The sequence below is a fragment of the Prionailurus viverrinus genome, chromosome A3 (genome assembly GCF_022837055.1).
Source record: "Prionailurus viverrinus isolate Anna chromosome A3, UM_Priviv_1.0, whole genome shotgun sequence".
In the NCBI taxonomy this organism is placed as follows: Eukaryota; Metazoa; Chordata; class Mammalia; order Carnivora; family Felidae; genus Prionailurus; species Prionailurus viverrinus.
In genome coordinates, this window is record NC_062563.1 from 51,881,880 (window position 1) to 51,899,913 (window position 18,034).

The window sequence follows — 18,034 nt, forward strand, 5'->3', positions numbered from 1 at the left end:
CTGTCTAGTTGTCCTGTTTTCTAGATTTCTTTGGTCACTGAGGTTTGAGGTCACTCATTGTAAGGGACAGCAGTTCTATAAATTCTGTCAATCCTCGGGACATTGCTGCTAACTTAGAATAGTGCAGTAATTGGTGATTATGATATAATGATATTCCTGACTCATCATGAGAAAGTGAATTATAGTATGTATTTTCTGCTTAGAAAAGCACAGAAGTATTTGTATACAGCATAAAGGTGGTCATGAAAAACAGTGACTTTTTAAAGATTTTACAATACAAAGATTTGAACCATTAATGATCTGGAAAATGCATCTTGGTGAGCACTCACTCCACAGAGACACCTGGCCAACAGGTGATGCTGTGCATAGGTGAACAGCATGGACACAATCTGTCTGATGCCCGAGAGCAGTCATTGCTTTTCCCCAGAGAATGCTCACAGACAAGGTGGTGCACCAGCACATGTCTCTGTTTTAAACCATTTATTTTTTCCTGACAAAAAGTCAGTCTGTAGGGGCGCCTGGGTGGCGCAGTCGGTTAAGCGTCCGACTTCAGCCAGGTCACGATCTTGCGGTCCGTGAGTTCGAGCCCCGCGTCAGGCTCTGGGCTGATGGCTCAGAGCCTGGAGCCTGTTTCCGATTCTGTGTCTCCCTCTCTCTCTGCCCCTCCCCCGTTCATGCTCTGTCTCTCTCTGTCCCAAAAATAAATAAAAACGTTGAAAAAAAATTAAAAAAAAAAGTCAGTCTGTAAAGGTCAGGGTGGGCAGGAACAGAACTTGCTGAGTATTCGGGTGTTTCATTTGGGAAAAGGAAAGAGGCAGAACTGAAAGTCCACTCTGATCGTGGTGTTGATGATTCCCAGTGGCAACCTTCAGCTATCAGCATCACCCCAGGGAGCTGCGGCTGGACTTCTTGTCCTCTTCCCCACTTCCTGCGGCAAGGCCGAAGGACAGAAGGGTGAAAGTGGAGGGGCACAGTGTGACCGGAGCCTGGCGGTGTCAGCAGAAGCACTGACTGGACCGCTGGCCTCCTGATGTGGAGCACAGTGCCAATCAGTGGCAGATGCAGCAGGCAAGCTGGGGCCCACAGCTCGGTGCCACTGTTTCCAGAAAGCTTTTGAAACGTGCAAGCCTCTGTGCAGGCCAAACGGATGCTTGTGTAAGAGCCACATGCCTTGGTCGATCCTAAGGCAAACTCCTGCTTGGCCCCAGGGTCCATTTCAACATCCAGAGCACTTCTTAATCTCCAGAGAGGTGAAAGTCATGTCCTTCTCATTAGGAAGGAGAGATCATCTTTAAAGTGACATCATTTGATTTCCAAACACCTACTTGGCTGCTTCTGCAGACCCTTTTTACTTTTTTTCTTGGCCCCTTTTTACTGAACCTTGGGGTGCCACCCTGCTGCTCAACTGTGCAGTAAAGGCTCCCAGTCCTTGGAGGGTCTGCACACAAGCCCTTGTTGCCTGGGTCATTGCTGGCAAATGATTAGCTACCAGAGAGGTCAACCGTCCTCACCTCTGCTTCCTCGTCTTCCACCCCTAACACACTCTTGCTGCATCCCCTTCCATCCATCTTCTCCTCAACATCCTCAGACCCATAAATCTCTGTCTGGTGCCTGGATGCATTTGCTAGCCAGAGCCCTTCTTTGCCATCATTTCTCACACAAAGACACTCAGGACTGTGTGTCGTTTATTACTTGACTAGCACTAACCAAATTGCCCCCATCCATAAATAGATCACGTGCATCTCCCTTATTCTGTCTTCTTCAGGACTCTGTGTCTCTGCCATAGATCCCTCTCCACCACTTCCCGGAATTGTCCCTTTTTCTGGAAAAGGGATTTGAAAAGATTTGGAATGGTTCCTGCTTTCAGAGGCAAGAAGCATGACCCATTTGGCTTTAAGGCCCCCTCTGAGACTGGGAGCCAGGCTGGGGGTGATGCTCCCTGTGTCTTCTCCCACCTTGACAATCAGGGTCTTCTGGGCTCTCACTGAACATTTCTGCCACCACATCCTCCCAAGAAGCAATCTACCCTCTCAATGCCCAGATTTCCACTTTGTGAATTTCTTCTTGTGGACTACATAGTTTTTTTTGGTATGCCTTAACTGTTAAAACTAAAAACACTCTCTGTTGTGGGTATTACTCATAAAGAAAGCCTGTCCAGGTCCAGGGATGTCGTTCAGTTGTGATATACTTTCTCTGCACCTGTAGCAGAGCTCACTGAATAACTGTGTCATTCACACTGGAATCTACAACTCTGAGGGCTTTTCTTCTTTGCTTTCACTAAAAATAGCCCTAATCTCTGGAACCCTCATCTGACCTCCTCGACTGAAGGCTGTCCAAATGTGAAGCTGTTACCAGGAAGTCTAACCCTGACCTCCTTCATTTGATCTCTGCCTGTTTCATAAACTGGGGGAAAGGTTATTACAGGCTTCTTGTGGTGGCTTGTCTTCTCCGATGTTCCCTTGAATGGCCAATCTTTGAACAGTGTGCTGGTAGCATCTCTGCTGTTTACTCTGCTTGTGTTCCCTGCCTACAGCTTCCTTTGTTGTTTTGCAAATGGTCCTTCATATGCTTCCATATCTTTCTAGCACGTCATGCCTCCCTTCAGAAGCCCCTTCCCAGTATTCACAATGAAGAAGTCATGAAAGAAAATGAAAAAAATTACAAGTAGTGTCAAAACATGTCCCAAATGGTTCCCTGTTCAAACATCGTTGCTCCAATTGAACACACAGCCCCCAAATGACCCACTTTTGTTTCTTTACCACCTGTTTTTCCCTGCACTCTGTAAATATTCGCTTAGAGCAGGTGATCCTCAGAGCTCTGTCACTGGAGATAAAGACAGGGTCCATGCTGATTTAGGTGATTTCAGAACTATATTGATTGTAAAGAACCAAACTCAGGAACCAAACTCAGGAACAAAACATAGAACCCCAGGCTTTTATTATCATGTGGCTGAATAAGCCAGATTCAGTCAGTTTATTCACCAGTTAAGAGGGAGATGGATGGATAGATAAATGAGTAGAGAGATTGATTCTTTTTAAATCGGTATGAACCTAGGGGCGCCTGGGTGGCTCAGTCGGTTAGGCAACCGACTTTGGCTCAGGTCATGATCTCACGGTTTGTGAGTTCAAGCCCCGCTTTGGGCTCTGTGCTGACAGCTCAGAGCCTGGAGCCTGCTTCCAATTCTGTGTCTCTTTCTCTCTGCACTTCTCCTGCTCGTCCTCTGTTTTTCTCTGTCTCTCAAAAAATAAATAAATGTTAAAAAAAATTAAATAGGTATGAACCTAAGTAGAAATTGCATACTGGAAAAAATCAGTGAACCTAAAATCAAACCAGCACATCAAACTGCTGAACCAAAGTAAGAGCTATTGACTTGAGTCTGACCACAGAAAAGACTCTTCCAAGATAACCTGGATGTTATGTCCTTTCCCTGAGAGGAAGGATCTGACATAGAATATATGTGTCTGTGACAACAATCACATGTTCTAAGTGCATTTTAAACTAAATTCCCTTTTACCTCTGCTCCATAGATATTGAAGGCATGCTATGTGTCGACACCATTCCAGTGCTAGGGTCCCAATGAATGGTGAGTGGGCAAAACCCTGCTATCCTTAGAGATAGTGATAGAGTTTATTGGGGGAAAAACTTAAGTAAGCAAATTCGTAACTCCATTTGTGGCAAGTGGTGTACATGCTTATAACAGGGGAGCTTGACTGGAGGGTCTGGAATAGTTCCTGTATCAAGTATGGGATCCAATATCAAGTACTCCTCCATGAAGTAACATCATAGCTGAGCCAGTTCCTAAAGGATAAGTTATAGTTAATAACTGTAAAGGCTGAAGAGTGGAGAGGTATGGTGCAGACAGAGGGGAAAGGATGTGCTGTGGTGGGTGGGAGGGGGGTGCAGGGTGTGGCTGGAATGGAGGGGGGGTGGCATGTATAGTAATGGTGCATGGTGAGCGGCCAGATCTAGATGGCCTTCCGAGGCAGAGAGGAAAATTGGCTCCCAGAGCAACAGGGAGTCTTTGGAAGGACTTCTTCAGGAGGGTGGGTGGGGAGAAGGGTGACATGAGTCTGTATTGGAAGAAGACCACTCTAGCTCAGGATGGGTATGGATTAACGGCCACAGTGCATGCAGGAGGCCAGTTAGCAGGTGGCAGGCTGTTCTGAGGGGCTAAGGCCTCCAGGAAGTAATTTTGCGGTTTTGCTCCTGATTCCTTCTATCCTCCTTTGAGAATCTCAATTCCTGGATCTGTTTGCTGGTGAAAGGTACTTTCTACCTTTGGAGAGAAGCTAATTAATACAATAATAAGGATAATTCTTTATCCTTGTAATAGCAGTCTTCATGTTAAGTCTCTGCATGGCAATATTTCACTTTAAGTTACAAACTGACAAGATGACCATCTTGATACAATCTAAGTTACAATCTGCCATTTCTGACCTTTCATTGATTCTAATCCTGAAGCAGTCGTCTGATTTTAAGAAAACCATTACTAGTGCAAATGCTCCTTTCTAAACTACAAGCATCATTACCTTTATTTAATTAACGAAGCATCTGTGAGATGTGGAAGTCAGGGATGTATCTTCTTGCCATTTTAACTAAAATTCTCCTCACCTCAGTACCACTTCCCCCACCTCCAGCAAACTTCAGCGTGATTATCCTAAAGGCAAAGACAGCACACACATGATAATGGGAATGCCATGCTCAGTCCTAGAGAGACTAGGTGTCTAGTCCCGGTGAGAAGGGTGTCTCACCCACTTCCAGACGGAGCAGACTCTGCCCCTGAGAACAGACCGTCGCCCTCTGGGTTTGTTTGCCACACCTCATGGATGGCTAACTGCACTACATATCTGACGGTCACATTTCCATTACCAAAATAGCCACTGGCCTCATCGGTCAGTTTTGCTCAATAAAATAATCACCATAGAAAAGGAATGGGAAAAACAAGCAACTAGGAAAGTAGCTTCAACCAAACTGGGTGAGGTAACATTTCAAAGGCCTTCCTTCATTTCATACAAGAGTCTCTCTAAATCTGCCCAAGAGCTCCTGAGAAAAGAAGCAGGAGGTCGAAGAACCAGGCCAGCCAGCAGCAAGACAAGATACCACTGCCCCTGCTGTCCTGGGATTTGCAGGGTCTGTTGCTTCTAGGGAATGCATGCTTGCGCTCATTCTCTCTCTCTCTCTCTCTCTCTCTCTCTTTCTCCCCACCTCAGAAGCTGACAGCAGGGATAGAGCATACTGAGATGTCAAGCCAGTGATTCCATGGAGCCTCAGGATTATACCAAAGAGGTTAAATCACTCAGCTGCCTCCACAGCATTAGAAAAACAGTGACAGACTCTGGGCATGGATGAATAGACAGCACTTCTAGAATCTGAATTCTCACTGGTCCTTCAGAGTAAGACACTTTGGCAACCAGAGAAAGGCAGGGGCTTTGCCTAGGTGTGAATAAAAAGCAGTGCCCTTTCTATGCTGATTAAAGAAAAGAGAGAGAGAGACAGAGAGAGAGAGAGACAGAGGAAGAATATAGTCAATATAGATACATGTTGATGAAAAAGAAAAGTTAGACTCTCTTTTAAAAAAAAGTTAGTGGGGCACCTGGGTGGCTTAGTTGCTTGCGTGTCCAACTTCAGCTCAAGTCACAATTTGACAGTTCATGGGTTCAAGCCCCGCGTCGAGCTCTGTGCTGACAGCTGGGAGCCTGGAGCCTGCTTCTGATTCTGTGTCTACTTCTCTCTCTGCCCTTCCCCTGCTCTCTCGCTCTCTCTCTCTTTCAAAAATAATAAACATAAAAAAAACTTATACTCTCACTCAGCAGGTTCGGAACAGCCAGATCTTCATGCACCAACCTTTGCAGTGAAATCCGGAGAACAGTTTCTCCTCTGAGGTCTACCTCTAAACCACCTTTCACACTTCAGCTTCCATGCCATTCATTATGTGTCATTTCTACAGTAGTTAACTAACTTTGAGTTAACTAATAGTTAACTTCCCCATTGTATGTGCCAGTGATCACCACAATTACACTGAATAAAAAGGCACCCCAAAACTCATTGGCTTAACATCATCACTTATTCTCACTCATGTATATTCAGATTGTCTGGGAGTCAACCAACCAGGAGTCAAGTGACCAGCTGGCCTTGGCTCTGAGCAGTGAGCTGGGCCCAGCTCTGTCCCACATGTCCATATGTGTTCCCCACAACTCCCCGAGTTCTCTTACTGTCCTTATTTGTCAAAGAGAGGATGGAGAACAGACCCTGAGGAACTTACCCAGGTCCATACCACACACATTGTTGGAGCTGGGGTTCAGAGCCCTGGTCTGGCTCTGCATCCTGCATCCTTCACCCCCATGCTGTACTGAACACTCTACAGAAGGTGTCTGAGAATGTGAGTGTGCAGGGAGAGGGACTCAAATACACTGGGTGCTGGAGAACTCTGTCAGAAACGATGTTGCTTGAAATAAGTTAGTCAGAGAAAGACAGATATATGATTTCACTCATGGAATTTAAGAAACAAAATAAATGAACATGGGGAAAGGAAGCAAAAGTAAGATAAAAAGAGAGGGAGGCAAATCATAAGAGACTCTCAAATATAGAGAACAAACTGAGGTTTGCTGGTGGGGTATAGTGTGGGAGGATGGGCTAAATGGGTGATAGGCATTAAGGAGGGCACTTGTTGGGATGAGCACTGGGTGTTGTAAGTGATGGATCACTATTTCTGTTCCTGAAGTCACTATCACACTATATGTTAACTAACTTAGATTTAAATTAAAAAAGAAAAGTTGGGTGGGGGGGGTCACCTGGGTGGTTCAGTCGGTTAAGTGCCTGACTTTGGCTCAGGTCATGATCTCACAGTCTGCGAGTTTGAGCTCCGCGTCAGTCTCTGTGTTGACAGCTCAGAGCCTGGAGCCTGCTTCAGATTATGTGTCTCCCTCTCTTTCTGCCCCTCCCCCACTCACGTTCTTCTCTCTCTCAAAAATACATACACATTTTAAAAATTTAAAAAAATGCTGCTTCTAACTTGGTTCAGAGTCCTGGGAAATTATACAAGATACAAAGTTCACCTCTTTCTTGCACAAGTTTACCAAGGAGTCACAAACTCTTTCTAAAATAGAAATTGACTGAGGGACACGTTTCTATTTCATAAAACCATCCCAGTATTTGTTAAACAATGAATGTTTTCTCTCTTATTTAATGATACAGACCATAGATGCTGAGAAAAGAGACCCAAACTCTAAGGGAAAAAGAGTCCAAACCACAGGGAGGCCATGCCTGGGGCACACAGGCTCAGAACACATTAACATCAGGTTTTTGAAGTGAGTTATTACCACATGGCCTTCAACATAGCATGAGTGTGTCTCCTTGTTTCCATTCAGGATCCTTGTTTCTATCTCTCAGTCTACATTTTGTGACGCAGCCACATTGAAATGAAAGGCTATATTTTCATGGGCAGAAGACATTTATCGTCTGGTAGAGGAAAATTATTCCAACAGCTTATTAAAAAAATAATTTATTTAAATTATTGTAGGTCTTGCTGGCCCATAAACAATGCATATCAAATTTTGTCCTTAAGACATGTGAATTCTGGCTGGCTTGTCGTATTGTCGAGTAAGTTCAGAATTGGAATAGCTCCATTGCTGTTCAAGAGTGGAGAACAAAATTACTGAAACTGACTTTCGAACATCAAACCTTACCTAGAAACAAGCCAGAAATGAGAGTAGGCAAAAGCCATTAAGAATGATTAGGAAGAGATTACCCTGCACTTTGCAATATAAACATGTTTGAATAGACATCTGTGTATGTCAAAGAATTGCTTTACCACCAACTTGCCAGAAGCACACACTACTCTGTTTTTCTAATCATGTGTTTGTGCATTATTAAATCATCTGTGGCCCAAGTGTCCTGATACCTCCCATTAACTTCTCATGGTGGTCAGGTGTGCCTCTAAAGTGAACCACCCATTTTACAAGTAAGAAAAGTGCTTTCTTCAGGGCAACAAATCATTACACTGACAGTGATGCATAGAACCTCTTAAGCTATTATAATTACCTCTTTGACAAGATTCCATTAAAGTTTTCTAAAAGGAAGCAACAAAACCCCAAGCCACTTGCTCCTTCAGAAAAAGTCAGTTATAAAGTTAAAAGTTAATCATCAAGAAAACCTATGGCTCCCGTAGTGACAGTTTATGTATGAAAAAAATGCTAAACTAAAAAGTATATCACATCAAAGAAAGAAAGAAAGAAAGAAAGAAAGAAAGAAAGAAAGAAAGAAAAAGAAAGAAAAGTGCTTTTTGTACTGATGATAAAAAGAAAGATATTTTTGTAAAAATCTGGTATAAATTTGATCTCACTTTTCAAATATGAATTAGATGACTGATAGGACATGTCTGCAGAGATGAATCCCCTGGTTGATACTGAGCAGGGAAGAAAATGGATATCCTTACTGAGCTGCTTGCCCAAGGAAGGAGCTAGAAACTAATGGCATTAGAAGTAGAGAAAGTGTGTGAATCAGCCAGTGGACAAGAAAGTATCAGAGATACGTGGTTGGAGTATTGCAAACTGGGCCAAAAAAGTGTCAGGCAGGTACTAGCAAATTAATTCCTTTCATCCCTGCTGTAAGCAAAAAGCTACTAGAAACTTCTTCAATGATCACTGGCAGTTTAGAGAACAATCACCCGCCCCACCCCGGTATACAAAATTCCTCTTTTATAAAAAAATTTTTTAATCCTTATTTATTTTGGGGAGATAGAGAGACAGAGTGGGGGAGGAGCAAAGAGAGAGGGAGACATAGAACCTGAAGCAGGCTCCAGGCCCTGAGCTGTCAACAAGGAGCCCAACGTGAGGCTCAAACCCATAAAGCATGGAATCATGACCTGCGCTAAAGTTGGACGCTCAACCGACTGAGTCACCCAGGTGCCTCCCAAATTCCTCTCTTTTGAGTGAATTAAAAAAAAATTTATAAAGAGAAGGACAGGGTTGCTTCTGTGTGTATTCAAGCAGAAAAGAATCAGACCACTGTATTAATCCCAGATCAGCACAGATGCCTCTTAGAACTAAGTCAGTACCTTGATGGGTCATGTTTGTGAATTACCTGGGAATGAAGACCCCTTGAATTCCAGGAAAAGGTGGTATCTATTAAAAATATTGACTTGAATATATACTTTTGCTCCCTCCCAGACCTCACCAAAATGGACAGAAAAAGGGATTTCCAAAAAGGCACAAGCCCTTCAGGACAGAGAGAATGAGAGGTTTGACAACCGTAAGACATGAGGAAGCTGCAGAGAGGGTAGGTTCACAGGAAGCTTCCCGGCACACCCCAAAACCGCATCCTTGGCGGCAAGAAAAGCCGGGTGCTGCTCACTCTACTCTGCATGACTCCCACATGATTGGAAGGTGGCAGCTCTGGTGACAGGGAAACCAGGGCAAAGGAGGGGCCAAACACAGGAGTTTGGGGTGTGATGTTCCATTCTGTGCAGTGTTGGAGAGAATAGTGAAGAAACTGAGTCCTCACCTTCTCCTTCATTCCTACTGCTCTGCAAGCCAAGGCAGGGCCAGGAGGTGAGGGGCAAGTGGAGGGAGGTAACAGAACAGCCCAGCTTTGTTCTGTGGAGGTTCCTATACCACAGGACACCAGGCACTGTGGAGAGAGCATCTGTAAGGAGACAGGACGGTATGAATGTTGACACACCAGGCAGCTCTTGTGCACTGGCAGTCAAGCTCATACCCTCCAGGAAAGAACAAAATGCTTCTCAGACATAGAAAAATCTTAAGGATTCTGACAAGTCAACATCCTGTAAAATGCTGTGTCACCCTAAGGTAAAGTCTTATGTTGACAAATCTCTGAGCTTCTGATCGGATTTTTAATCTCCCATTCTTAAATATGAGCAGAATACAAAGATAACCAAGTAAAGCCTCAAATGTGAAAACCAGAAAAATCAAAATCACAAGAAAGTAACTTGAAAAGACACCAGTATTAATATCCGCCCAAGGATAAGAGAAGGCATAGCATTTAAGAGAAAAGAATAGAATCATTCACAAGCATGTATACACAATTTGTAAGGAACAATTAGACAACAAAGAGAGTTTTTGGAAATTAAGAAACGATAGCAGAAATTAAAAACTCAATACATGCATTTGGAAGTAAAACTGAGGAAATTTGCCAAAAGGTAGAAGAGGAAAAGGGGCAAAAATCAACCAAACAAACAAAAAGAAAAGAGGAGAGGAAAAGGGGAAAAAATGGAAGCCTCAGTTCCTGAACACTCCAATATCCATGTGGTAGGATCCATAAAGAGAGAACAGAGAAAATGAAGGTAAGGAACTTGATAATAAAATTAGAGCTCCCTGAATGCCCAACACGCTGGATGAAACCTGAACTACATATCATCACAAAATTTCAGTTTGGGGAACAAAGATCCTGTAAGCTTCAGGAGAGGAAAACAAACAAAAAGAAAGATTATATACAAAGCCCAGAAATTAGATGACTTTGAACTTCTCAACTTCAACACTGAATGCTAGAATGCTTAAACAACACAATTTCTAACACAAAGTTAAGAGTCAGAGGAGAATGGAGACATTGTCAGACACTGAATATCTGTACATTCACTGTCTTTGAATTCCTGGTGTGCTCTAAGTGCTTCTGATGACGTGATCAACAGAAACAAGAATATTAACCAATAAAGGGGATATTATGGCTTCTGGTAAATAAGATGTCTAAATCAAAAGGAAAAAAGCAAAAGAACTACCTGGATGATGAAGGCGATCCTAGGATGAAACAGCACACCAAGTATAGAGCATGACCAGCCTAGACTGGAACAGGTTGGATTCCTTCAAGTTATCTGGCCTGCACAGGAGGAGGCCAAACTTTCACCCTTTGCACATGACATGATACTCTGTATGGAAAACCTAAAAGATTCCACCAAAAAACTTCTAGAACTGATTCATGAATTCAGCAAAGTTGCATGATATAAAATCAATGCACAGAAATCTGTTGCATTCCTATACACCAACAATGAAGCAACAGAAAGAGAAATCAAGGAATCAATCCCATTTACAATTGCACCAAAAACCATAAAATACCTAGGAATAAACATAACCAAAGAGATGAAAAATCTATACACTGAAAAGTATAGAAAGCTTATGAAAGAAATTGAAGAAGACACACAAAAAAAATGGAAAAATATTCCATGCTCCTGGATAAGAAAAACAAATATTGTTAAAATGTCAATACTACCCAAAGCAATCTACATATTCAATGCAATACCTATCAAAATAACACCAGCATTCTTCACAGAGCTAGAACAAACAACCCTAAAATTTGTATGGAACCACAAAAGACCCTGAATAGCCAAAATAATCTTGAAAAAGAAAAACCAAAGCAGGAGGCATCACAATCCCACACTTCAAGCTGTATTACAAAGCTGTAATCACCAGTTATATGGTACCAGCACAAAAACAGATACTCAGATCAATGGAACAGAATAGAGAACCCAGAAATGGACCACAAATACATGGCCAACTAATCTTTGACAAAGCAAGAAAGACTATCCAAATGGAATAAAGACAGTCTCTTCAGCAAGTGGTGCTGGGAAAACTGGATAGCGACATGCAGAAAAATGAACCTGGACCACTTTCTTACACCATACATAAAAATAAACTCAAAATGGATGAAAGACCTAAATGTAAGACAACAAGCCGTCAAAATCCTAGAGGAGAAAGCAGGCTAAAACCTCTTTGATCTTGGATGCAGCTTCTTACTCAACACATCTCCAGAGGCAAGGGAAACAACTGCAAAAATGAACTATTGGGACCTCATCAAAATAAAAACCTTCTGCACAGCGAAGGAAACAATCAGCAAAACTAAAAGACAATCGATGGAATGGGAGAAGTTATTTGCAAATGACATATCAGATAAAGGGTTAGTATCCAAAGCCTATAAACAACTTATCAAACTGAACACCCCAAAAACAAATAATCCCGTGAAAAAAATGGGCAAAAGACATGAATAGACACTTCTCCAAAGAAGACATCCAAACGGCCAACTGACACATGAAAAAATGCTCAACATCACTCATCATCAGGGAAATACAAATCAAAACCACAATGAGATACCACCTCACGCCTGTCAGAATGGCTAACATGAACAACTCAGGCAATAACAGATGTTGGAGAGGATGCGGAAAAAGGGGATCTCTTTTGCACTGCTGGTGCAAATACAAACTGGTGCAGCCACTCTGGAAAACAGGATGGAGGTTCCTCAAAAAATTAAAAATAGACCTACCCTACGACCCAGCAATTGCACTACTAGATATTTATCAAAGGTATACAGGTATGCTGTTTTGAAGAGGCACATGCACCCCGATGTTTATAACAGCACTATCAACCATAGCCAAAGTATGGAAAGAGCCCAAATGTCCATCGATGGATGAATGGATAAAGAAGATGTGGTGTATATATATACAATGGAGTATTACTCGGCAATCAAAAAGAATGAAATCTTGCCACTTGCAACTACATGGATGGAACTAGAGGGTATTATGCTAAGCGAAATTAGTCAGAGAAAGACAAATCTCATATGACTACATTCATATGAGGGTTTTTTAACATTTTTTAAAATTTTATTTCTGAGACAGAGAGAGGCAGAGCATGAGTGGGGGAGGGGGAGAGACAGAAGGAAACACAGAATCTGAAGCAGACTCCAGGCTTTGAGCTGTCAGCACAGAGCCCGATGTGGGGCTGGAACTCACAAACCATGAGATCATGACCTGAGCTGAAGTCAGTCGCTCAACTGACTGAGCCATCCAGTGCCCCTCATATGAGGATTTTAAGACACAGAACAGATGAAGATAAGGGAAGGGAAGCAAAAATAATATAAAAACAGGGAGGGGGACAAAACATAAGAGACCCTTAAATGTGGAGAACAAACAGAGGGTTATTGGAGGGGTTGTGGGAGTGGGGATGGATTAAATGGGTAAGGGGCATTAAGGAATCTACTCCTGAAATCATTGTTGCACTATATGCTAACTAATTTGGATGTAAAAATGCTCAACATCATTCCTCATCAGGGAAATACAAATCAAAACCACACTCAGATATCATCTCACGCCAGTCAGAGTGGCCAAAATGAACAAATCAGGAGACTATAGATGCTGGAGAAGATGTGGAGAGACGGGCACCCTCTTGCACTGTTGGTGGGAATGCAAACTGGTGCAGCCACTCTGGAAAACAGTGTGGAGGTTCCCAAAAAATTAAAAATAGATCTACTTGTGACCTAGCAATAGCACTTCTAGGAATTTACCCCAGGGATACAGGAGTGCTGATGCAGAGGGGCACTTGTACCCCAATGTTTATAGCAGCACTTTCAACAATTGCCAAATTATGGAAAGAGCCTAAATGTCCATCAACTGATGAATGGATAAATAAGATGTGGTATATATATATACAGTGTAGTATTCTACTTGGCAATGAGAAAGAATGAAATCTGGCCATTTGTAGCAACGTGGATGGAACTGGAAGGTATTACGCTAAGTGAAATAAGTCAGGCAGAGAAAGACAGATACCGTATGTTTTCACTCATATGTGGATCCTGAGAAACTTAACAGAAGACCATGGGGGAAGGGATGGGGGATGAAAGTTACAGAGAGGGAGGGAGACAAACTATAAGAGACGCTTAAATACTGAGAACAAACTGAGGGTTGATGAGGGTTGGGAGGTAGGGGAAAGTGGGTGATGGGCATTGAGGAGGGCACTTGTTGGGATGAGCACTGAGTGTTGTATGGAAACCAACTTGACAATAAATTATATAAATGAATGAATGAATGATTGAATGAAAGAAATCTGGCCTGCATTTGAACTGGGTCAACTTCACCGAGTTGGAACTCTGCCGTGAGCCAGCAGATGAGTGACAGTGTGTATGTGAGCAGTGGCAATTGGTGGCCTGCCCACCTTCCTAACATTCAAGTTAAGGCCTCTGCCTACTTTTTTATCCTCCAAATCTCATGCAAAATGTCACTTTAGCCATAGCTAATCTAGAATCACCTAGATGCTGGCTCACATGTGGAAACCAGGCCCATGCAACCCCACCTGCTGCTGGGTCTCCTCTTTTGGCTTCTCTGAATCCTAGACAAATTTTAGCTCCAGGGAAAGAAAAAGATGTGCCAGAAGAGAAAAGTAACCATAGTATTCTTTGTGGCTTAGTGGTAAACAGCATTTACATGCACATAATAATGTAATATAAATGCTGAATGCTAACCTCACCAGAGTTATAAGAAAGAAGAATTGAGGGATACTGCAGGGATGGGCAGGATGTATGTGTGTGGTAGGGCTGAGCTGGGGGGTATGGTGGTGAAAGATAGCTAAATGTTCAGGTGCGGAGAAAGCTATTAGTACCTAAAACTGAAGACACAAGGTGTATTCATATAAGCACCTTATTGCAAAATATGGTGGTAAACTGTAAAAAAAAAAATCAGCTAAAAGAAAGTGATCGCCTCAAAGGATCAAAAGGCAGAGCACAAGGAATTGCTGCCTTCATAAGAAGACTTAAAGAACCAGTTTGCTCTGTAAACTATGTAAATGCACACATTAAAAAAATGTTTCAAATGGGAGTATCCATTCGCAATGTCCAGGCTTACAAGAATTGTTAAATACATTATGGTATATCCGGGTGACAGAACATTCAGTAGTCATTGAAACTATGTTTTCAAGAAATATATATAATGGCAATGGAAATGCTCAAATTTAGTTTAAAGAGGGCAATACGTACAAAGTTACATGTACCATGTGATCCCACTTATGAAATCAAATGATGTAGACTGAAAAAGTTGACATAATTAATATGAAAATGTTAACTACAGCAATCTTGGGTGGTTAGCTTATAAACTTTTTAGGTTATTCCATATCGTCCAAATTATCTTTAACAAGCCCAGACTGCTCTTATAAGTGAAAGGAAAAAATAAGTTAAATTATTTTTAAGTTCTCATATAACAGAAATTCCACACAGAAATTAATTAGACTGTCTTTTTACCTCCCTATGGAAATTATAAAGTATTAGATATAAAAGAGAAGCATTGTACATGGAATTTTCCTCTTATTCACTTCTTAGCAGTTGCCAACCTCTTTATGGCACCACATTCTGACAGGGATGTGGATGAGGTCCCCAGGGTGCTGTTCCAGCTTCTAGTGACTGGCACGGGTTACTGGAAGGAGCCAAAGTACTGCTTCTGTTAAAACATGTTTTGTTAAAATACTGAATTTAAAACAAATTCAAAACAAAACAAATTTAAAACAAAAGGAGTTCAGTGTTTGGTGGGTACAATTTGGAAGTTAATTATAGTCCAGTCTCCATCTATGTTACTCTCTACCTGCACTTCATTCATTCAGTCCACAAACATGAATTGTGCATCTACCTTGTGCTTACAGACTCAGGGGATGGTTGATCAAAAAAGCCGGTTAAAGTGGGGAATCCATTTGAAAAAATATATAAACATAACCATTTTAACTTACACTACAAAAAGAGGAGATTTATTTGCCAATCTTTTGAATTCAGACCAAGGCCTTTTCCTGAGTCTCGGTGGTCCTTTCTACAAAAGCCACATATGTAATGCATCAAATTTGATTTCCAGTTTGGGTTTCTTCAAAGGAGTTAGAGCTGAAAGACACCCTGAAGCAATCAGAGTGCAGAGTCCTCTATATTTTTATAATCCCCCCCCCGACCTCTTTTCCCCAAAGTCATCTCACAAACACCATATTTGACAATCATTTTTGAATCAATTCAACTTCAAGTTATCCAAAGTAGTTAAATTAATTTTTATTTTTAAAAAATATATTTTTTTCAGAGTGTCTGGAGGCTCAGTTGGTTAAACATCCCACCTTTGTTTTTGGCTCAGGTCATGATCTCATGGTTCTTGGCTGGAGCCCCATGTCCAGCTCTGCCCGAACACTGCAGAGCCTGCTTGGGATTCTCTCTCTCCCTCTCTCTGCCTCTCTCTCTCACCCTTTCTCTCAATATAAATAAACCTTTTTTAAATTTAAAATTTTTAAATTAAAAATTTTTTATTTAAAATTTTTTTTGAGGATTAAGAGTATACTTATCATGATGAGCACTGAGTAATATATATAACTGTTAAATCACTATATTGTATATTGTACACCTGAAGCTAACATACCACTGTCTGTTAATTATACCAGAATTTTAAAAATAATTTTAAAAATTCACTCATATTTCCATTTTACTCAACAGTTTATGTGACATCAATTAAATTGAAAGGTTTGAAGAATTCATGTAGCATGCATAACTGCCCTAAAAAGGTTTAGGAACAAATCCAACTAACACTTGATAAGCACACAAACTCCTGAGAGGAGTGCAAGTGCCTGGGGCATCCTAGACAGTAGCTGCAGCACGGGTGGTCAGTCTCCTGCACCCCTTTCAGTTAGTTTTGTAGAAAAGTGGGACACACTGTTCCAGCCAGTGGAGTGGAGGTCGGCTAAGGAGCTTCTGTTTTCACTTATTGCCGAGAGCCACCAAGCTTTGTCTTCTGGACTTTGTTCTAAATGTAGACAGGACTTGCGACCCCGCATCCAAATGAGGTCATCCTTCAGGCGGCCAAGACACCCATGCATGCATTTTAACCAACCAACTTACACTGTGTTTGGACTTTTAATTAACAAAAAGAAAAAAAATAAAAAAAACAACTTCTGAGTACATCATCGCCTGCCATACTCCAAGCGTGTCCGCTTCTGCATAGGTGCGCATTCTGCACAAGTGCCCTCAGTCGGACCACGTGACAGACTGCTGGCCATTGGCAGTGAAAGCAACTCTAGACACTTCCAGCCTGCTGTGGGAACCTCCCAGGACCTGCTCACGTGACTTCTGTATGCCCCCCGCCCCCTTCTCAGCTCTGCCAGATGCATGGGCGGTTGACCGTGCAGTAACTCCTGGGAGTGTGACCGGTTGTTAGAATGAGCCTGCGTCCAAGAGTGTGTTGTCCTAGAGTCCTCAGTCTGTTGGACGGTGACCAGAGTCACTTGGTGAAGCTTGGGGTCATTACAGCTGTGTTGGATGTAAAATACAGTAATAATGGCGGGAAGAGCATGGAGGAGTCAGCAAAGGCATGGGGCAGGTGATGTGGTGCTCGGGCTGGCCGTTGCCATATGGAACCTGATTTCTGGGAGGTGCAATGAACGCTGGTGTAAGAGGTGCTTGTGAACACTGTGGTTTAATTTTGAGGACATGAGTACCTACAAAATGATCTTTTATGCCATAAGTCAGTATGTGTTCAGGGCTAAAAAGGGGGAAAGAAAGCATTCCAGGCTGTGACTGTCCAAGATAGTTCCAGAGAGGTGGCAAAATACAAAGTGCTTTCTGCAGGCTGGGTAGGGAAAGATGGCATACCAGGCAGGAGCATGGGGAAATCAAAGGACAGTAGGTGGCAGTGTCCCTGAGAGTTTGGAGGGCAGTTTGGGGAGTACTGAAAAACTGATTTCTAGAGGTCTAGGCTGTGGAAGGTCTACATGTAAAGCTAAGGAATTTGGACTTGACCGTCTGCAACACAGAAACACATCATAGAAAACTTATGACTTGGGGATTGAAATTCTCAGTTTAGGGAGGTTAGTCCAGTGCTAGTATATAAACGGGGTTACTGAGGAAGCCTGGAGGAAGAAGATTGATTCATAGATTATTAATCCTACAGTGATTCAGGAACCACATTATTCAAGGGCAAGGCCTGTGTTAATTCTGCTTTTTGTCCCAATGGAGCCTGGCACAGTGCATTTCATTCAGGCTCTAGGTACCTGATAAATATTTCCTGAGTGGGTTGGGAATAGAGGGTCTTGAATGGAGCTGAAGCGGGGGACCTGGAAAACAAGGGGCAAAAAATTATATTAAACCTATCACATGGGAGTCTGTGGAAGAGAGAAAGGAGAAAATAACCACCAGTCTCCAAAAATGTGTCCGTGAGAATCTGTGATGTTTGTAAACTGGGCTTGCAGCCTTATTGCGAAAGTGATTTTATGTTCTTTTACAAAAATATGCAGACATCAACATTCCTCAG